Source organism: Agelaius tricolor, unplaced genomic scaffold, assembly GCF_023055355.1.
Source record: "Agelaius tricolor isolate 1412-34295 unplaced genomic scaffold, bAgeTri1.0.p SCAF_39, whole genome shotgun sequence".
NCBI lineage: Eukaryota > Metazoa > Chordata > Aves > Passeriformes > Icteridae > Agelaius > Agelaius tricolor.
In genome coordinates this window covers 4575001-4588500 of record NW_027269299.1, presented here as the reverse complement: position 1 = coordinate 4588500, position 13500 = coordinate 4575001, and the positions used below count along the sequence as shown (strand labels likewise).

The 13500-nt window shown below is 61.3% G+C and overlaps 1 non-coding gene and 1 pseudogene across 1 annotated transcript; both read left to right on the top strand.

The window, feature by feature from the left end:
• The first annotated feature begins 9630 nt into the window (after window positions 1-9630).
• Window positions 9631-9783, top strand: LOC139603522 (5.8S ribosomal RNA). Its single transcript, XR_011683702.1, has one exon. It is a non-coding gene; the product is annotated as a 5.8S ribosomal RNA (ribosomal RNA).
• A 943-nt stretch (window positions 9784-10726) lies between these two features.
• Window positions 10727-13500, top strand: part of LOC139603536 (28S ribosomal RNA) — a 4759-nt pseudogene continuing 1985 nt past the window's right edge.

The window sequence follows — 13500 nt, the reverse complement described above, 5'->3', positions numbered from 1 at the left end:
CCTTTGTGTCCCAGATATCTTTTATGAAAAATCCTTTCCTTAGGATTTTTCCTCCTGAGAAGCTGAGAAGCCTCAGGAACAAAATGTAAACAATGATTATCAGCTGCTGTGGAATGCAACAGGTGGATCTTTGATTGGCCCATGTTGGATGTTTGTAATTAATGGCCAATCACAGCCCAGCTGGCTCAGACAGAGTCCAGGCCAGAAGCCTTTGTTATCATTCCTTCCTCTTCTATTCTTAGCTAGCCTTCTGATGAAATCCTTTCTTCTATTCTTTTAGTGTAGTTTTAATCTATTATATATCACAAAATAATAAATCAAGCCTGCTGAACCATGGAGTCAGATCCTCGTCTCTTCCCTCATCGTAAGACCCCTGTGAACACCATCACACCTTTGTTCTGCAAGATGGTGGAAATCTTCCTGTGCTGGGAATTGTCCCCTGATTTTGGTTTACCCCGTGTTGATGGTATCTCTCCCAAAGGAGTTGGCTTCTCTTGAAAGCTCTGGATTGGTAGGAAACTTGAGGGCTGTACAGTTCTTTCCTGCTCCCTGGAGCCAGGGCCACAAATGTCCCTTGGTGTCTGGAGCTCACTTGACTGAAGATGCCCCAGTGCTGAGGCTCTGTCCAGGAGATCCCTCTGTTTTCTTCTCTGCAGGGGTCTGTGAGCCCAGAGAGAGAAAACAAATGCTAATTAACAGAGAGAACTACAACTTGGACACATTCCTGTGCTCCTCACTCTTGGTACAGCGTTCCTTTCTTGCCTCTCTTGGACTCAGCCAGCAGTGATATCTCCTTGCTGTGAGTTCTCAGTGCTGTACAGGGATGGAGTCAGGGCAGTTCTGAGAGCTCGTCCCCATTCTTTGAAAAGGTCACTGCCTCAATCCAATGAACCTAAAGAGGAAAGAAATGCCCAAAGAGCAGCAATCCCCAACCATGTCACATGCAATCACGGAGAAGCTGATGGGACAGAGCCATGTGGTTGGAGTATGTGTATTGCACTCTGTATTGTTAATTTATTGGTGCTGAGTATTTCAGCAAGCAACTTGCAGGGCTTCCAGGACTGTCCTGGACAATATGATCACAAATTGTTCACCAGTGCCACTTGTTCAAGAAAAGCCTTTCTGAACAAGCCCCACCTCTGAGGCTCTAGCTGGTTTATTTTTGCCTTTCAGCTGCTTCCCTCTAAGTTCCTGTGGGAGAAGTTTCTCACCATGAAGAAGAAGGCCAGCACTGGCGGGAGTTTTCTACCCAGAATTGGCCCATGTGTAGAGCTGGGGAAGACTGGTCCAAAGGTAGCCTTTTCCTGCTTTTCTCCTTTCTGTTTGATGGGAAGTTTGAAGAGGGTGCGTGCTTGTGACAGGCTTGCCTCCAGCAAAATAGCTCAGTGTGCAGGTGCTGTTGTCATTGCAAGCTGCTGTTAGAGGTGGGCTGGGAGTCCTGATCTGCACTCAGCCACCACAAATAAGCTCTGCTGAAGCTGCCTAAGTGTAGCTGCCATTGCTGAAAGAATGGGGGGAGGGCTGGGGACACAAAGGCACAGCATTGCCATGTGCCATTCTCCTGCTGAAGGAGCCACCTCTTGCTTTGGTGTGGTCACCATCAAATGCTCGGGGTCACAGGATTCCCTCTGGAATGGCAGTGTTGGCCTTGGAAGGCCGAGGACCTGCAGGAATGACTTCAGCTTTAACGAAACAAATTGCCTTTATGCTTTGGGCTGGAACAATGTGTTGGACCCTGAGGGGGTGTTAGATTTTGCAGGCTGCCAGATGTACAGGGGACTGGCCCTGGGCAGAGGGGAATGGATGTGCTTTATCTGGATCAGTGCCTTCTTAGAGGTGTGTTTAAAGCTGCTTTTCTGGCAGGAGTGGCTCAGTAGAAAGCACAGTCCCAACGGGTAGGTGACTGAGGTGAGCTGTTGTTATGAATGAGGTCCCTATATGTCTAATTTAATAAACCAACATTAGAATTTAGCAGCAATTTTAATTGAGCAGCAATTTTATATGAAATCATGCAATCAAATAGAATCAAGCAAATACAAAATAATTTGGCAGTGGTTTGGATAAAGCATAAGCAAAACCAGTCAGGATCCAGGGGGGTTTTCTCACCCTGCCTCCCATTCAAAAGATAAAGAATCCAAACACAACTTCTAGACTGGATGCTAATACATATTCATCAATAATTTTCTGTCATTCGCCTCCTATTTTTGATTCTTGAAATCTATGTCACTGTACTGCACAGTGCATGCTCTGCTTGTTTCTAAGGGGTCTTTTGGCTTTGGTGGTCGCTTCCCACGAAGGCTTCTCCTCATCATCACTGTCCTTTGAACAACCCCACAAGCTGCACATGCACCCCAAGTCTTGTGTTATAGAAGCCAGCATTATATTCCAAAAAGAAGCCTTATTATTTCATAGATACCCGGAATCATCCCAATTTTGTCCATGTCACGGCCGATTCTTTAATTATCCTGAGGCCTATTGCCTTTTGGGGTGTTACTTATCTCAAACTACATCCTGCATCCTGTTTTCTCATGAACATCTGAAAACATCTGTTTTGTGTCACTAATTCCATATCCTTTTCCTCTCTTACTTTTGAACAAATATTTTCTAAAATATTTAAAATATAGTTACAAGTGTTAGCACGAATCAGATTCATCTATCACAGTGTTGAGCAAGAAATTGGCAGCAAGAGCCATGTAACACACTGGTTAAGGATTGCCCAGACAAAGCAGGGGAGAGTTTTCTCCAAGCAATGCCTCTGCTCCAGAATCATTTGCTGTTGTTTTGGGCCCGTGGGTCTGCCTCGGCGGCGGCGGTGGTCCCCAGCCCACGTTGTTGAAGCCGTCGCCCTTCCTCGGCCTTAAGCCGGGGACCCGCGTTGTGGCGGGCAGAATTTTTTGGCCCAGTTTTTTTTTTTTTTTACGGGCCCAGCACCCGACAGAAAGCCCCCCCGGACTGGTCCTGGGCGAGGTGGCAGCGCCTCGCCTACCTCGGTCGTGGCCGGATCGACTGAGCCGCTTATGCCGGGCGGGGCTGGGTTTGCCGGGCCGGGTCCATTGCTTTTTGTTGAGGTGGGTAGAGTTGGGGGGGTGCCCGCCAGGCCTCTGCGGGCCTTTTTATTTTTCTCTCGCAGCCCTAAGCCGCGGTACCGAGAAGCGTTGCGACGAAGGCGCGAGCGGGATGCCGGTGGGTCTGTCGTGGGGAGGTAGTGAGGCACGTACCTCGGCCACCCCCCCCGCCCCCAGCCCCGCGGCCCTCATGGCTAGCACGGGTTGTTGCGAACGCGCCTCCATGTGCCTTTTTTATCCTGCTGTCCCCCGGCTTTTTTTTCTGGAAGGGAAAGCCAACCGCCGTGAGGCCGGGCAAAAGTCGGTGGCCCATGGCGCCAGGTTGGTGGAACTTTTTCTTGCATGCTCGCCCGGTTTCCCTGGGCTGGAAGGCGGGGGAGGGCCACCGAATCCCCTCCCGGCCCAGCGGGGGCTGGTCCAGTCCTGCTGTTGCCTAGCCGAAAGGGGAGCCGTTGTTGGCCGCAGGCAGGCGGCGGCACCCCCCGCACTCCTCTGCTGCCGCGAGCAATCCGATCCGCAGGTGGGCTGGGTGGCCGTTGCCGTTGTCCCAGGACCGTGGCCATGGGGCCCTGGTCATCGTTCGTGCAGCTCCTTCCCAGAGCCGCACCTGATCGATGTGGCTTTTTGGGTGGCGTCGGAGAGGGCCCCCCATCAGGCCGGCTCTTCTTCTGAGGCTTCTCTGTCACAGGGAAGCCACGGCAGGGGGGGTCCGGTGCTCAGGCAGGGCGGTCTCCTTTCCAATTCGCTTCCCATCACAGGCGAAGTGTCGCCCCTCCCGCTGGCCTGGGGAAGGGCGTCTTTACTGTCCCGAGCTGTGTGATGGACGCGTGGCCCCGCGAGCCTTCAGGTGTCCTTAAAAAACCAAGTGAGGTGCCGGTGCCGGCACCGGTCTGGGTAGCGCCCGTGTGGGTGCCGGCCACGAGCAGCGCCGGGCGGCCGTGTGGCTGGAGCTGAGCCACGAGAAGGGAGAGAGAGGTGAGAGAGAAACAGAGAGAGGGCGAAAGTGCCCGAACGCAATGGGGCGCGGACGTGGGTGAAACAGAGTCCGGTCCGCGCACTCCTTTGCCGTTCCGCCACCTGCTGCAGAGCGAGCCGCCCCGGCTGAAAAGGGCCTTGGTGTCCGGGCCGCGCCAGCCTTCTCAGATCGCTGCCTCCTCTAGCACGTCCGGTGCTTTCCGCGCGGCCCGGAGGGCGGACGCACCGGGTTGGGGTTTGCTCCCTGTGAGTGGGACCCCGCTTGGCCCAACCTCGCCAGAGGCCAGTTGCTCGCCCGCGACCTTTCGGCGGGTGGGTTTTTCTTGGCTTTGGTGGGGGGGCGGGTCAGCCCCGGCCGAGCCCTGTTCCGCGCGCCGCGCGTGTCATTTCGAGCGCGAGGTTAAGTCTCGGACCGGGGCGCGGGCCCCGAGAAAAAAAGCGCGTGCGCGCGCGAGAGAGAGAGAGACGAAGCCTCGTGCTCCATCCGAGTGGCGAAAAGCTGTGCAGCAGTCCCAGCTCCTTGCCCGTGGCGTCGCGGGAAGTGCCGGCCGCCGGGGTTGGCCGTCGCCTAGGGGCGTCTCTCTCGCGTGGCGCCATTCTCCATCCCAGGCGACGCCGGGCCGCGATGCGGCTGGCCGCCGTCCCTGCTGCCTGCGCCCATCACAGCCACGCTGCCGCCCGCTGCCATGTCTTCGTCCGCGATGCTGCTCCCGCGGGTCGGAGCGGCAAAAGGAGCCTGGGGCGGTCGGGGTTTGGCGCGAGGCGAGTTCGCTGGCAGGCCGGGTGAGTCCGGGCACTCCGTCTGGGCGCTCACGCAATGCTTCGCGGTGCCACTGTGGGCAGCGGCTACCTGGTTGATCCTGCCAGTAGCATATGCTTGTCTCAAAGCTTAAGCCATGCATGTGTAAGTACACACAGGAGGTACAGTGAAACTGCGAATGGCTCATTAAATCAGTTATGGTTCCTTTGGTCGCTCCTCTCCCACTCCTTGCATAACTGTGGTAATTCTAGAGCTAATACATGCCGACGAGCGCCGACCTCCGGGGATGCGTGCATTTATCAGACCAAAACCAACCTGGGCCCGCCCGGCAGCTTTGGTGACTCTAGATAACCTTGAGCCGATCACATGCCCCCGCAGCGGCGATGACCCATTCGAATGTCTGCCCTATCAACTTTCGATGGTACTGTCTGTGCCTACCATGGTGACCATGGGTGACGGGGAATCAGGGTTCGATTCCGGAGAGGGAGCCTGAGAAACGGCTACCACATCCAAGGAAGGCAGCAGGCATGCAAATTACCCACTCCCGACCCAGGGAGGTAGTGACGAAAAATAACAATACAGGACTCTTTCGAGGCCCTGTAATTGGAATGAGCGCACTTTAAATCCTTGAGCGAGGATCCATTGGAGGGCAAGTCTGGTGCCAGCAGCCGCGGTAATTCCAGCTCCAATAGCGTATGTTAAAGTTGCTGCAGTTAAAAAGCTCATAGTTGGATCTTGGGATCGAGCTGGCGGTCCGCTGCGAGGCGAGCCACTGCCTGTCCCAGCCCCTGCCTCTCGGCGCCCCCTCGATGCTCTTCACTGAGTGTCCTGCGGGCCCGAAGCGTTTACTTTGAGAAAATTAGAGTGTTCAAAGCAGGCCGGCCGCCGGCATACTGCAGCTAGGAATAATGGAATAGGACTCCGGTTCTATTTTGTTGGTTTTTGGAAACGGGGCCAAGATTAAGAGGGACGGCCGGGGGCATTGGTATTGTGCCGCTAGAGGTGAAATTCTTGGACCGGCGCAAGACGGCCTAGAGCGAAAGCATTTGCCAAGAATGTTTTCATTAATCAAGAATGAAAGTTGGAGGTTCGAAGACGATCAGATACCGTCGTAGTTCTGACCATAAACAATGCCGACTGGCGATCCGGCGGCGTTATTCCCATGACCCACTGGGCAGCTCCCGGGAAACCCAAGTCTTTGGGTTCCAGGGGGAGTATGGTTGCAAAGCTGAAGCTTAAAGGAATTGACGGAGTGGAGCCTGCGGTTTAATTTGACTCAACACGGGAAACCTCACCCAGCCCGGACACGGACAGGATTGACAGATTGAGAGCTCTTTCTCGATTCCGTGGGTGGTGGTGCATGGCCGTTCTTAGTTGGAGGAGCGATTTGTCTGGTTAATTCTGATAAGGAATGAGACTCTGGCATGCTAACTAGTTACGTGACCCCCGAGTGGTCGGCGTCCAACTTCTTAGAGGGACAAGTGGCGTTCAGCCCCCTGAGATTGAGCAATAACAGGTCTGTGATGCCCTTAGATGTCCGGGGCCGCACGCGCACTACACTGACTGGCTCAGCTTGTGCCTACCCTCCGCCGGCAGGCGCGGGTAACCCGTTGAAGCCCATTGGTGATGGGGATCAGGGATTGCAATTCTTCCCCGTGAACGAGGAATTCCCAGTAAGTGCGGGTCATAAGCTTGCGTTGATTAAGTCCCTGCCCTTTGTACAGACCGCCCGTTGCTACTACAGATTGGATGGTTTAGTGAGGTCCTCGGATTGGCCCCGGCGGGGTCGGCCACGGCCCCACCGGAGTGTCGAGAAGACGGTCGAACTCGACTATCTAGAGGAAGTAAAAGTCGTAACAAGGTTTCTGTAGGTGAACCTGCGGAAGGATCATTACCGGTGGGGCTTGGCGCCTGCCGCGTCATGCCGGGCCGTCCGTCCGGCTGCGTGTGCGAGGCGTCACTCGCACACCCGCTCCGTTTGCACGCTCGGCCCCTGGCCGCCGGCCCTGGTCAGCACTGGGGGCCACACGCCCTTGCCCTTCGTCGAACGCCGCAGCCCCAAAGAGAGAGAGACCGGAGGCGGGCGGCACCTCCGGGTGCGGGGGGTCGGAATTGGGAGAGGGGGGAAAAGCCGCACGGCGCGGTGAAGCGTGTCACGCGCACACGCCATGCGCACCTGCCAACGTGCGCGCCGGCGGGGCTCTCCCCGCGCTACACCATGCATCGCAGCCAGGCCTAGAAGCATGGCATGCTCACCGCCATCGCGACTGCTTGCCCCTCCGTCCCCCACACCACCCCCCCCCACCACGGCCTTGCGCTGGTCTGCCGCCGGTTTGTCCCCGCCGGAGAGCGGGGGCGCAGTCGCAGGTCCCTGAGCCTCGAACCGCCGCGGCCGGCGCCGCCAACGCCAGTCGCCAGTGTGCCGCGTGCGGGCACCATGGCATGGCCCGAGTCCTCCCGAGCCCGGCTCTCCTCAGCGTGCGCGCAAGAAAGCCGCCCGGGTGCCATGAGGGAGGGGTGCTTGGCACGGCCCCTCCCGGAGGCGACCCCGTCCCTTCCATCGCTACTTCGCCCCTCGAGCAACAGCTGTCCAGCCGTGGCACCCGTTGGCAGCCAAGGTGGAAAGGGCGAGGCAGCCGGGCGGGGGGGGGGGGGTGGGGGGGGGGGGGGCTTCGGGGCTCGGAAGAGGCAGCTCTTCCAGCCCTTCCCACACCAGGGAGTGGGACCTTTGCCGGCCGGCAGAGTTCCCTGCTCTCGGGCCGAGCGGTCCCCCGCTTGCATGCAGCTGAGAAACTCCAAGGGCCGAGAACTCCGGGCGTTCCGGGCCACGCTTCGTGGCATGTGCGCGTGCCTGAGGTGTGCTCGGTGGTCGGGCCCGTGTCCCCCGCGCCGGCGGGGCGGCCCAAGCCATGGCGGTCCTCTTGGGCGTGCAGCGCTGGGCTACTGAGGGAAACCCCGGGTCCCGAGAAGCACATGGCGGTGCTGGCGGCAGATGTCGGGCACGCCCCCGCCGGTGGACGCTCACCTAAGGGCGGCAGCGGGGGAGGCAACCCGGCGGGGCCATGCAGGTCATTTCCCTCGCCCTAGGGCCAGGTACCTAGCTCTTCATGCCTCCGTGGTCCCCCCAGTTTTTTCCCTCAGCGTCGTCAAATGCTGTGGGTTTGCTGAAAGGGGCCGGCAGGGCCAAGTGGTGGTTTAAAGACTCAGGCTGCTCGGTGCAGCCCGCCAAGGCGGTGGCGGTGCCGGTACCAGCGGTGGCAGGCATGCTGGGCGGTGGCCGAGCGGGGTGCCACTGAGGGGTGGGGAGCAGCTGCTCCCACTGATCCCCTGCAGTGGTTGTCACATCGCCACCGGCCGCGCTCCTCCGTCGCCGTCGTTGTCCCGCCGCGCACCGCAGGGGTCAACCGCGCTGCGCCAAGGAGGGGCGCCCTGCCCCCCCGCTCCGCGGCCTGGCCTTGACAGAGAGGCTGCAGCGCGCGGTCAGGCGCAGGGGTCGACCCGCTCGCCACGTCGTAACGGGTGGCGCTGGCAGAGAGTGCGCTCTCTCTGCCCTTCCTGGGCCACGGGGTCATGGCCGCCGGGGCCCGCCTGCTCTCTCTCTCCTCGGACCGCTGCCATGGTCTCTGGCGCGCGTGGCGCCGCATCCGGCGTGTCCGTTGCCTCTCCTCCCCTTGACAGCCTTTTCTCCTCGAACGAGCACTGGCGGCACTGTCGTCCGCCGGCCGTCCCCTGGCTCGACTGCCCGCCCGCTTGTGGGGGGCGAGCGCTCAGTGGGCTCTCCAGCGGCGGAGGCCCGCAAGCGCAGGCGACCCCATGCCAAGTGGTGGTGGCGCCGCTTGACGGGCATCCCTCCCTGCGGGGACAGTCAGCCAGAAGGCACCCGCCGTCGCCCAGCAGCGGTCCCCTCCCGGGCCCCGCTTGTCGCGTCCTCCATTGCCCTTCCCAGCCGCATGTGGGCTGCAGAAAGGAGTGCGGGGTGGCCATGGGGGCGCTTCTCCCTACCCGGTGTCCGTGTGCAAATGAGGAGAGCGGGCATTGCCCCCCGGCTCAGCGCCAAAACGCCTTCCGCCGGTTGCGTGCCTGAGGCTAGGGGCCCCGGCGGTGCAACGTGGCGGTGGCGGTCCTGGGAGTGCGGCCCCGGTGGCGGCGGGGTCTGCCGTCCAGCAGGCCTTGGGAGCCGGCGATGCTGGCTCGGCTCTCGGTGACACCCGCCTCCAGGGGGTGGCGGCGGAGCACGTCCACCGGTTGCTCACCCGCCCGGCAGGGGAGCGTCCCGCAGGAGGTGCGCCGGCGGGGGCTCGTTGTCGTCACGTGCCGTCTCGAGCCGGGGGAAGGCTGTGCAGTGGGGAAAGAGAAAAGCCGGCCGCACAGCGGCACGGCAGCGCTCCGCGAGGCCTGCGGCGTCGGGGGCCGAGGGACAGCCGGCGTGTGTGGGGGCCGACGGCTGCGCGCCCCCAGCCGCGTGCCGTGTGTGTTGTGCGTGTCGTCCCGTGAAAGCGAGAAGCGGGCGGACTGCCGTGCCCTCCTGCATTCCAGCGCATGACGCGTGGCCCTCTGCGCGGAGGCCGGGCCAAGCCCGGGCGCCTGGTCTGCCTCTGAAGGACGGCGTTTGTGAGGTCGGTGTCACCCCTTGCGAGGGAGGCAGTCAGGAGCGCGGGCTCCCCCCCTCTTGGCCGGCCTTTGGAGAGTGGGTTGCTCCGGTTGGTTTTTATTCCCCATTCTGTTTCTGTGTGCTCGTACGGTCAAAGCCAGGTGCACGCCCCCGCGTCCTCGGCGCCAGAGTAATAAAAAAAGGGGCCGCTCGGCGTGAGCGGTGCCTGAAAGGCAGACAACTCTTAGCGGTGGATCACTCGGCTCGTGTGTCGATGAAGAACGCAGCTAGCTGCGAGAATTAATGTGAATTGCAGGACACATTGATCATCGACACTTCGAACGCACTTGCGGCCCCGGGTTCCTCCCAGGGCTACGCCTGTCTGAGCGTCGCTTGACGATCAATCGCCATCCAGGGGCCACACCGGCGGCATGGCTGGGATCGCCTCTCAGGCCCGTCGCTCGCAGCGGGCGGCGGCGGCGGTGGTGGCAGTGGCAGTGGCAGCGGCAGCAGTGGCGTCCCGCTGGTGCCCGGAAGGAAGGCGGTTAGGAGTTCAGTGAGGGAAGCGTTTCCCAGGCGGCCTTGATCCCTTTACTGCGGCCCGGCGGGCGTCGTCGTCGTCGCAGTCGTTGTCGTCGCAGTCGTCATCGTTGCCACGCAGGGCCTTCGTCCCCCTAAATGCAGACCTGGGGAGTGCTCCGTAGCTCCCCGCTCCCAGAGCGAGCCGCTGGGGTGGAGCTCGTCCTCGCCGGGACCGTGCCCGGGATGCGGTGGCGCGGCAGCCTGGGGAGAGCAAGAGACGGCGTTGAAAGGCGCTGCCGAGGGCCAAGAGAGAAAGAGAGAGGAGGGCGAGAAGGGGAGGCGAGGCACGGCCTCGCCCCCAGCATCCCCCCACACGGGCAGCTGTCTGCGGGTGGGAACCGCAGTGGTACCATGCCATGCTTCCTAGTGCGTGCGCATGGTGAGAGCGCCAGGGATGGTTGTTCTGACCCCGTCCTCCCTTTGCCCGCCCCCTCCTCTTCTGTCGCGGTCTCAGGGCTCGTCGAGTGGCACCGTTGCTCCTCTCTCTCACCCCGCCGAGGCCATCATGCGCGCCACCGCCCAGCCGGTCCTCCTGCGTGGGACCATTGCTGCCCCACTCCCTTTTGGGTTCTCGTGTCCGGGATGGGGCTCTCCGTCTCCTCGTGGCTCGCTCCTGCGCACGCGTGCTCTCTCTCTCTGGCTCCCTCTGGGAGCACGGAGAGGAAGGGGGACTGGCGGCGTAGTGGGTGGGGGAGACACGGCGGCCATCGTCGCACGTGCCCCGGTGCGCGGCGCGGCCGAGCTTTGGGCGTGCAACCTCAGATCAGACGTGACGACCCGCTGAATTTAAGCATATTAGTCAGTGGAGGAAAAGAAACTAACGAGGATTCCCTCAGTAACGGCGAGCGAAGAGGGAAGAGCCCAGCGCCAAATCCCCACCCTGCGGTGTGGCGTGGGACATGTGGCGTACAGAACCCCCCCTCCCCAGCAGCGCTCTTGGGGGACCCAAGTCCTTGTGATCGAGGCCACAGCCCGCGGACGGTGTGAGGCCGGTAGCAGCCTCCCGGCGCGCCAGGTCCGGGGCTTCTCAGAGTAGGGTTGCTTGGGAATGCAGCCCAAAGCGGGTGGTAAATTCCATCTAAGCCTAAATACCGGCACGAGACCAATAGCCAGCAAGTACCGTAAGGGAAAGTTGAAGAGAACTTTGAAGAGAGAGTTCAAGAGGGCGTGAAACTGTTAAGAGGTAAACGGGTGGGGCCCGCGCAGTCCACCCGGAGGATTCAACCCGGCGAGTTGCCGTCGGCCGGTGCGGGCTCGGCGGATCCTCGCCTCCACCTCCCCTCCGTCCCCCGGGTGAATCCCGTGCATGGGGTGAGCCGAGGGGGGCGAGCCAGTGCGGGGACCACCGCCCAGCCGGCGGCCAGCCCTGGCTGGGTGCATTTCCTCCGTGGCGGTGTGCCACAACCAGCTCCGGGTCGGCTGGGAAGGCCTCTGGTGGACAGGTCGCCCGGCGCCGCGCGAGTGGCGGTGGGTGTTACAGCCCCCGGGCAGAAGGTCTTGCTGAATCCAGGGGCCGGGGGAGAGGACCGCCGTCGCGCCCTCCTTCCCCCCCGTTGGCGGCGCCATGGTAGGGGGCATCGCTTTTCCCCCGCCCTCCCCCTTCGGGGGGTGGGGGGTGGGTGTGGCGTCCCTGCAGCGCGGCGTTTCACGCAGGGGTGCAGGGGCGGAGCCCGCGGACCCCCAGCGCTGCTGTCAACCGGGGCGGACTGTCCTCAGTGCACCCCAACTGCGTGGCGCTGCTGGGCCGGCTTGACGGGCCACACTTGGTCGCCCGGGGTCCGCGGCAATGTTGGCTACCCACCCGACCCGTCTTGAAACACGGACCAAGGAGTCTAGCACGTGCGCGAGTCAAGGGCTGTCGTCGAAAGTCCGTGGCGCAATGAAGGTGAGGGCCGGCGCGCGCTGGCTGAGGTGGGATCCCGGGGCGCGTGTCACGCCTGGCAGCCCCGGGAGCACCACCAGCTCATCTTGCCCGCCTCCCCCTTGCGGAACCAGGGAGATGGAGCGTGAGCGTCTGTGCTAGGACCCCAAAGATGGTGAACTATGCCTGCGCAGGGCGAAGCCAGAGGAAAACTCTGGTGGAGGTCCATAGCGGTCCTGACGTGCAAATCGGTCGTCCGACCCGGGTCTAGGGGCGAAAGACTAATCGAACCATCTAGTAGCTGGTTCCCTCTGAAGTTTCCCTCAGGATAGCTGGCACTCGGCAATGGACAGTTTTAGCCAGTAAAGCGAATGATTAGAGGACTTGGGGCTGAAACAATCTCAACCTATTCTCAAACTTTCAATGGGTAAGGGGGCCGGCTTGCTGGTGTGGAGCCGCGCCGTGGAATGCGAGTGCTCAGTGGGCCACTTTTGGTAAGCAGAACTGGCGCTGCGGGATGAACCGAACGCCGGGTTAAGGTGCCCGATGCCGACGCTCATCAGAGCCCAGAAAAGGTGTTGGTTGATCTAGACATCAGGACGGGGGCCATGGAAGTGGGAATCCGCTAAGGAGTGTGTAACAACTCACCTGCTGAATCAACTAGCCCTGAAAATGGATGGCACTGGAGCGTCAGGCCCACACCCAGCCGTCACCGGCAGTGTGATGCCCGCGGGGGCTAGGCCGCGACGAGTAGGAGGGCTGCTGCGGTGCGCCTCGAAGCCTGGGGTGCGGGCCCAGGTGGAGCCGCCGCAGGTGCAGATCTTGGTGGTAGTAGCAAATATTCAAACAAGAGGTTGGAAGGTCGAAGTGGAGCAGGGTTCCATGTGAACAGCAGTTGAACATGGGTCAGTCCGTCCTAAGCGGTAGGCGAGTGCCATTCCGAAAGGGCGGGCGATGGCCTCTGTTGCCCTCAGCCGATTGAAAGGGAGTCGGGTTCAGATCCCCGAATCCGGAGTGGCAGGGACGGGTGCCGCGAGGCGCCCAAGGCAGTGATGCAACCGATCCCAGAGAAGCCGGCGGGAGCCCCGGGGAGAGTTCTCTTTTCTTTGTGAAGGCCCGGGCGCCCGGGAATGGGTTTGCCCCGAGAGAGGAGCCCGCGCCTTGGAAAGTGTCGTGGTTCCGACGGCATCGGGTGAGCTCTCGCTGGCCCATGAAAATCCGGGGGAGAGGGTGTAAGTCTCGCGCCGGGCCCTACCCATATCCGCAGCAGGTCTCCAAGGTGAACAGCCTCTGGCATGTTGGAACAATGTAGGTAAAGGAAGTCGGCAAGCCAGATCCATAACTTTGGGATAAGGATTGGCTCTAAGGGCTGGGTTGGTCGAGCTGGGGCGTGAAGCGGGGCTGGGCACGCTCCGCGGCTGGACAAGGCGCCACGCGCGGGTGAGTGCGCGCTGCGTGGCCCGCCCAGGCACTAAAGTGCGTGCGCACGCGCACGGCGGTGACTCTGGACACGCGCCAGGCCCTTCCCGTGGATCACCCTGGCTGCGGGGCACCGCCCGCCCCCCCTCCACTCCCCTCCACCTTGCCGTGGCCGGTGCCCCAGCGGCGGCCGCCGCTGTCGTCATCGCGCGCCATCCCCCCATCGGTTTCCGCCAGGGGGGTCCCC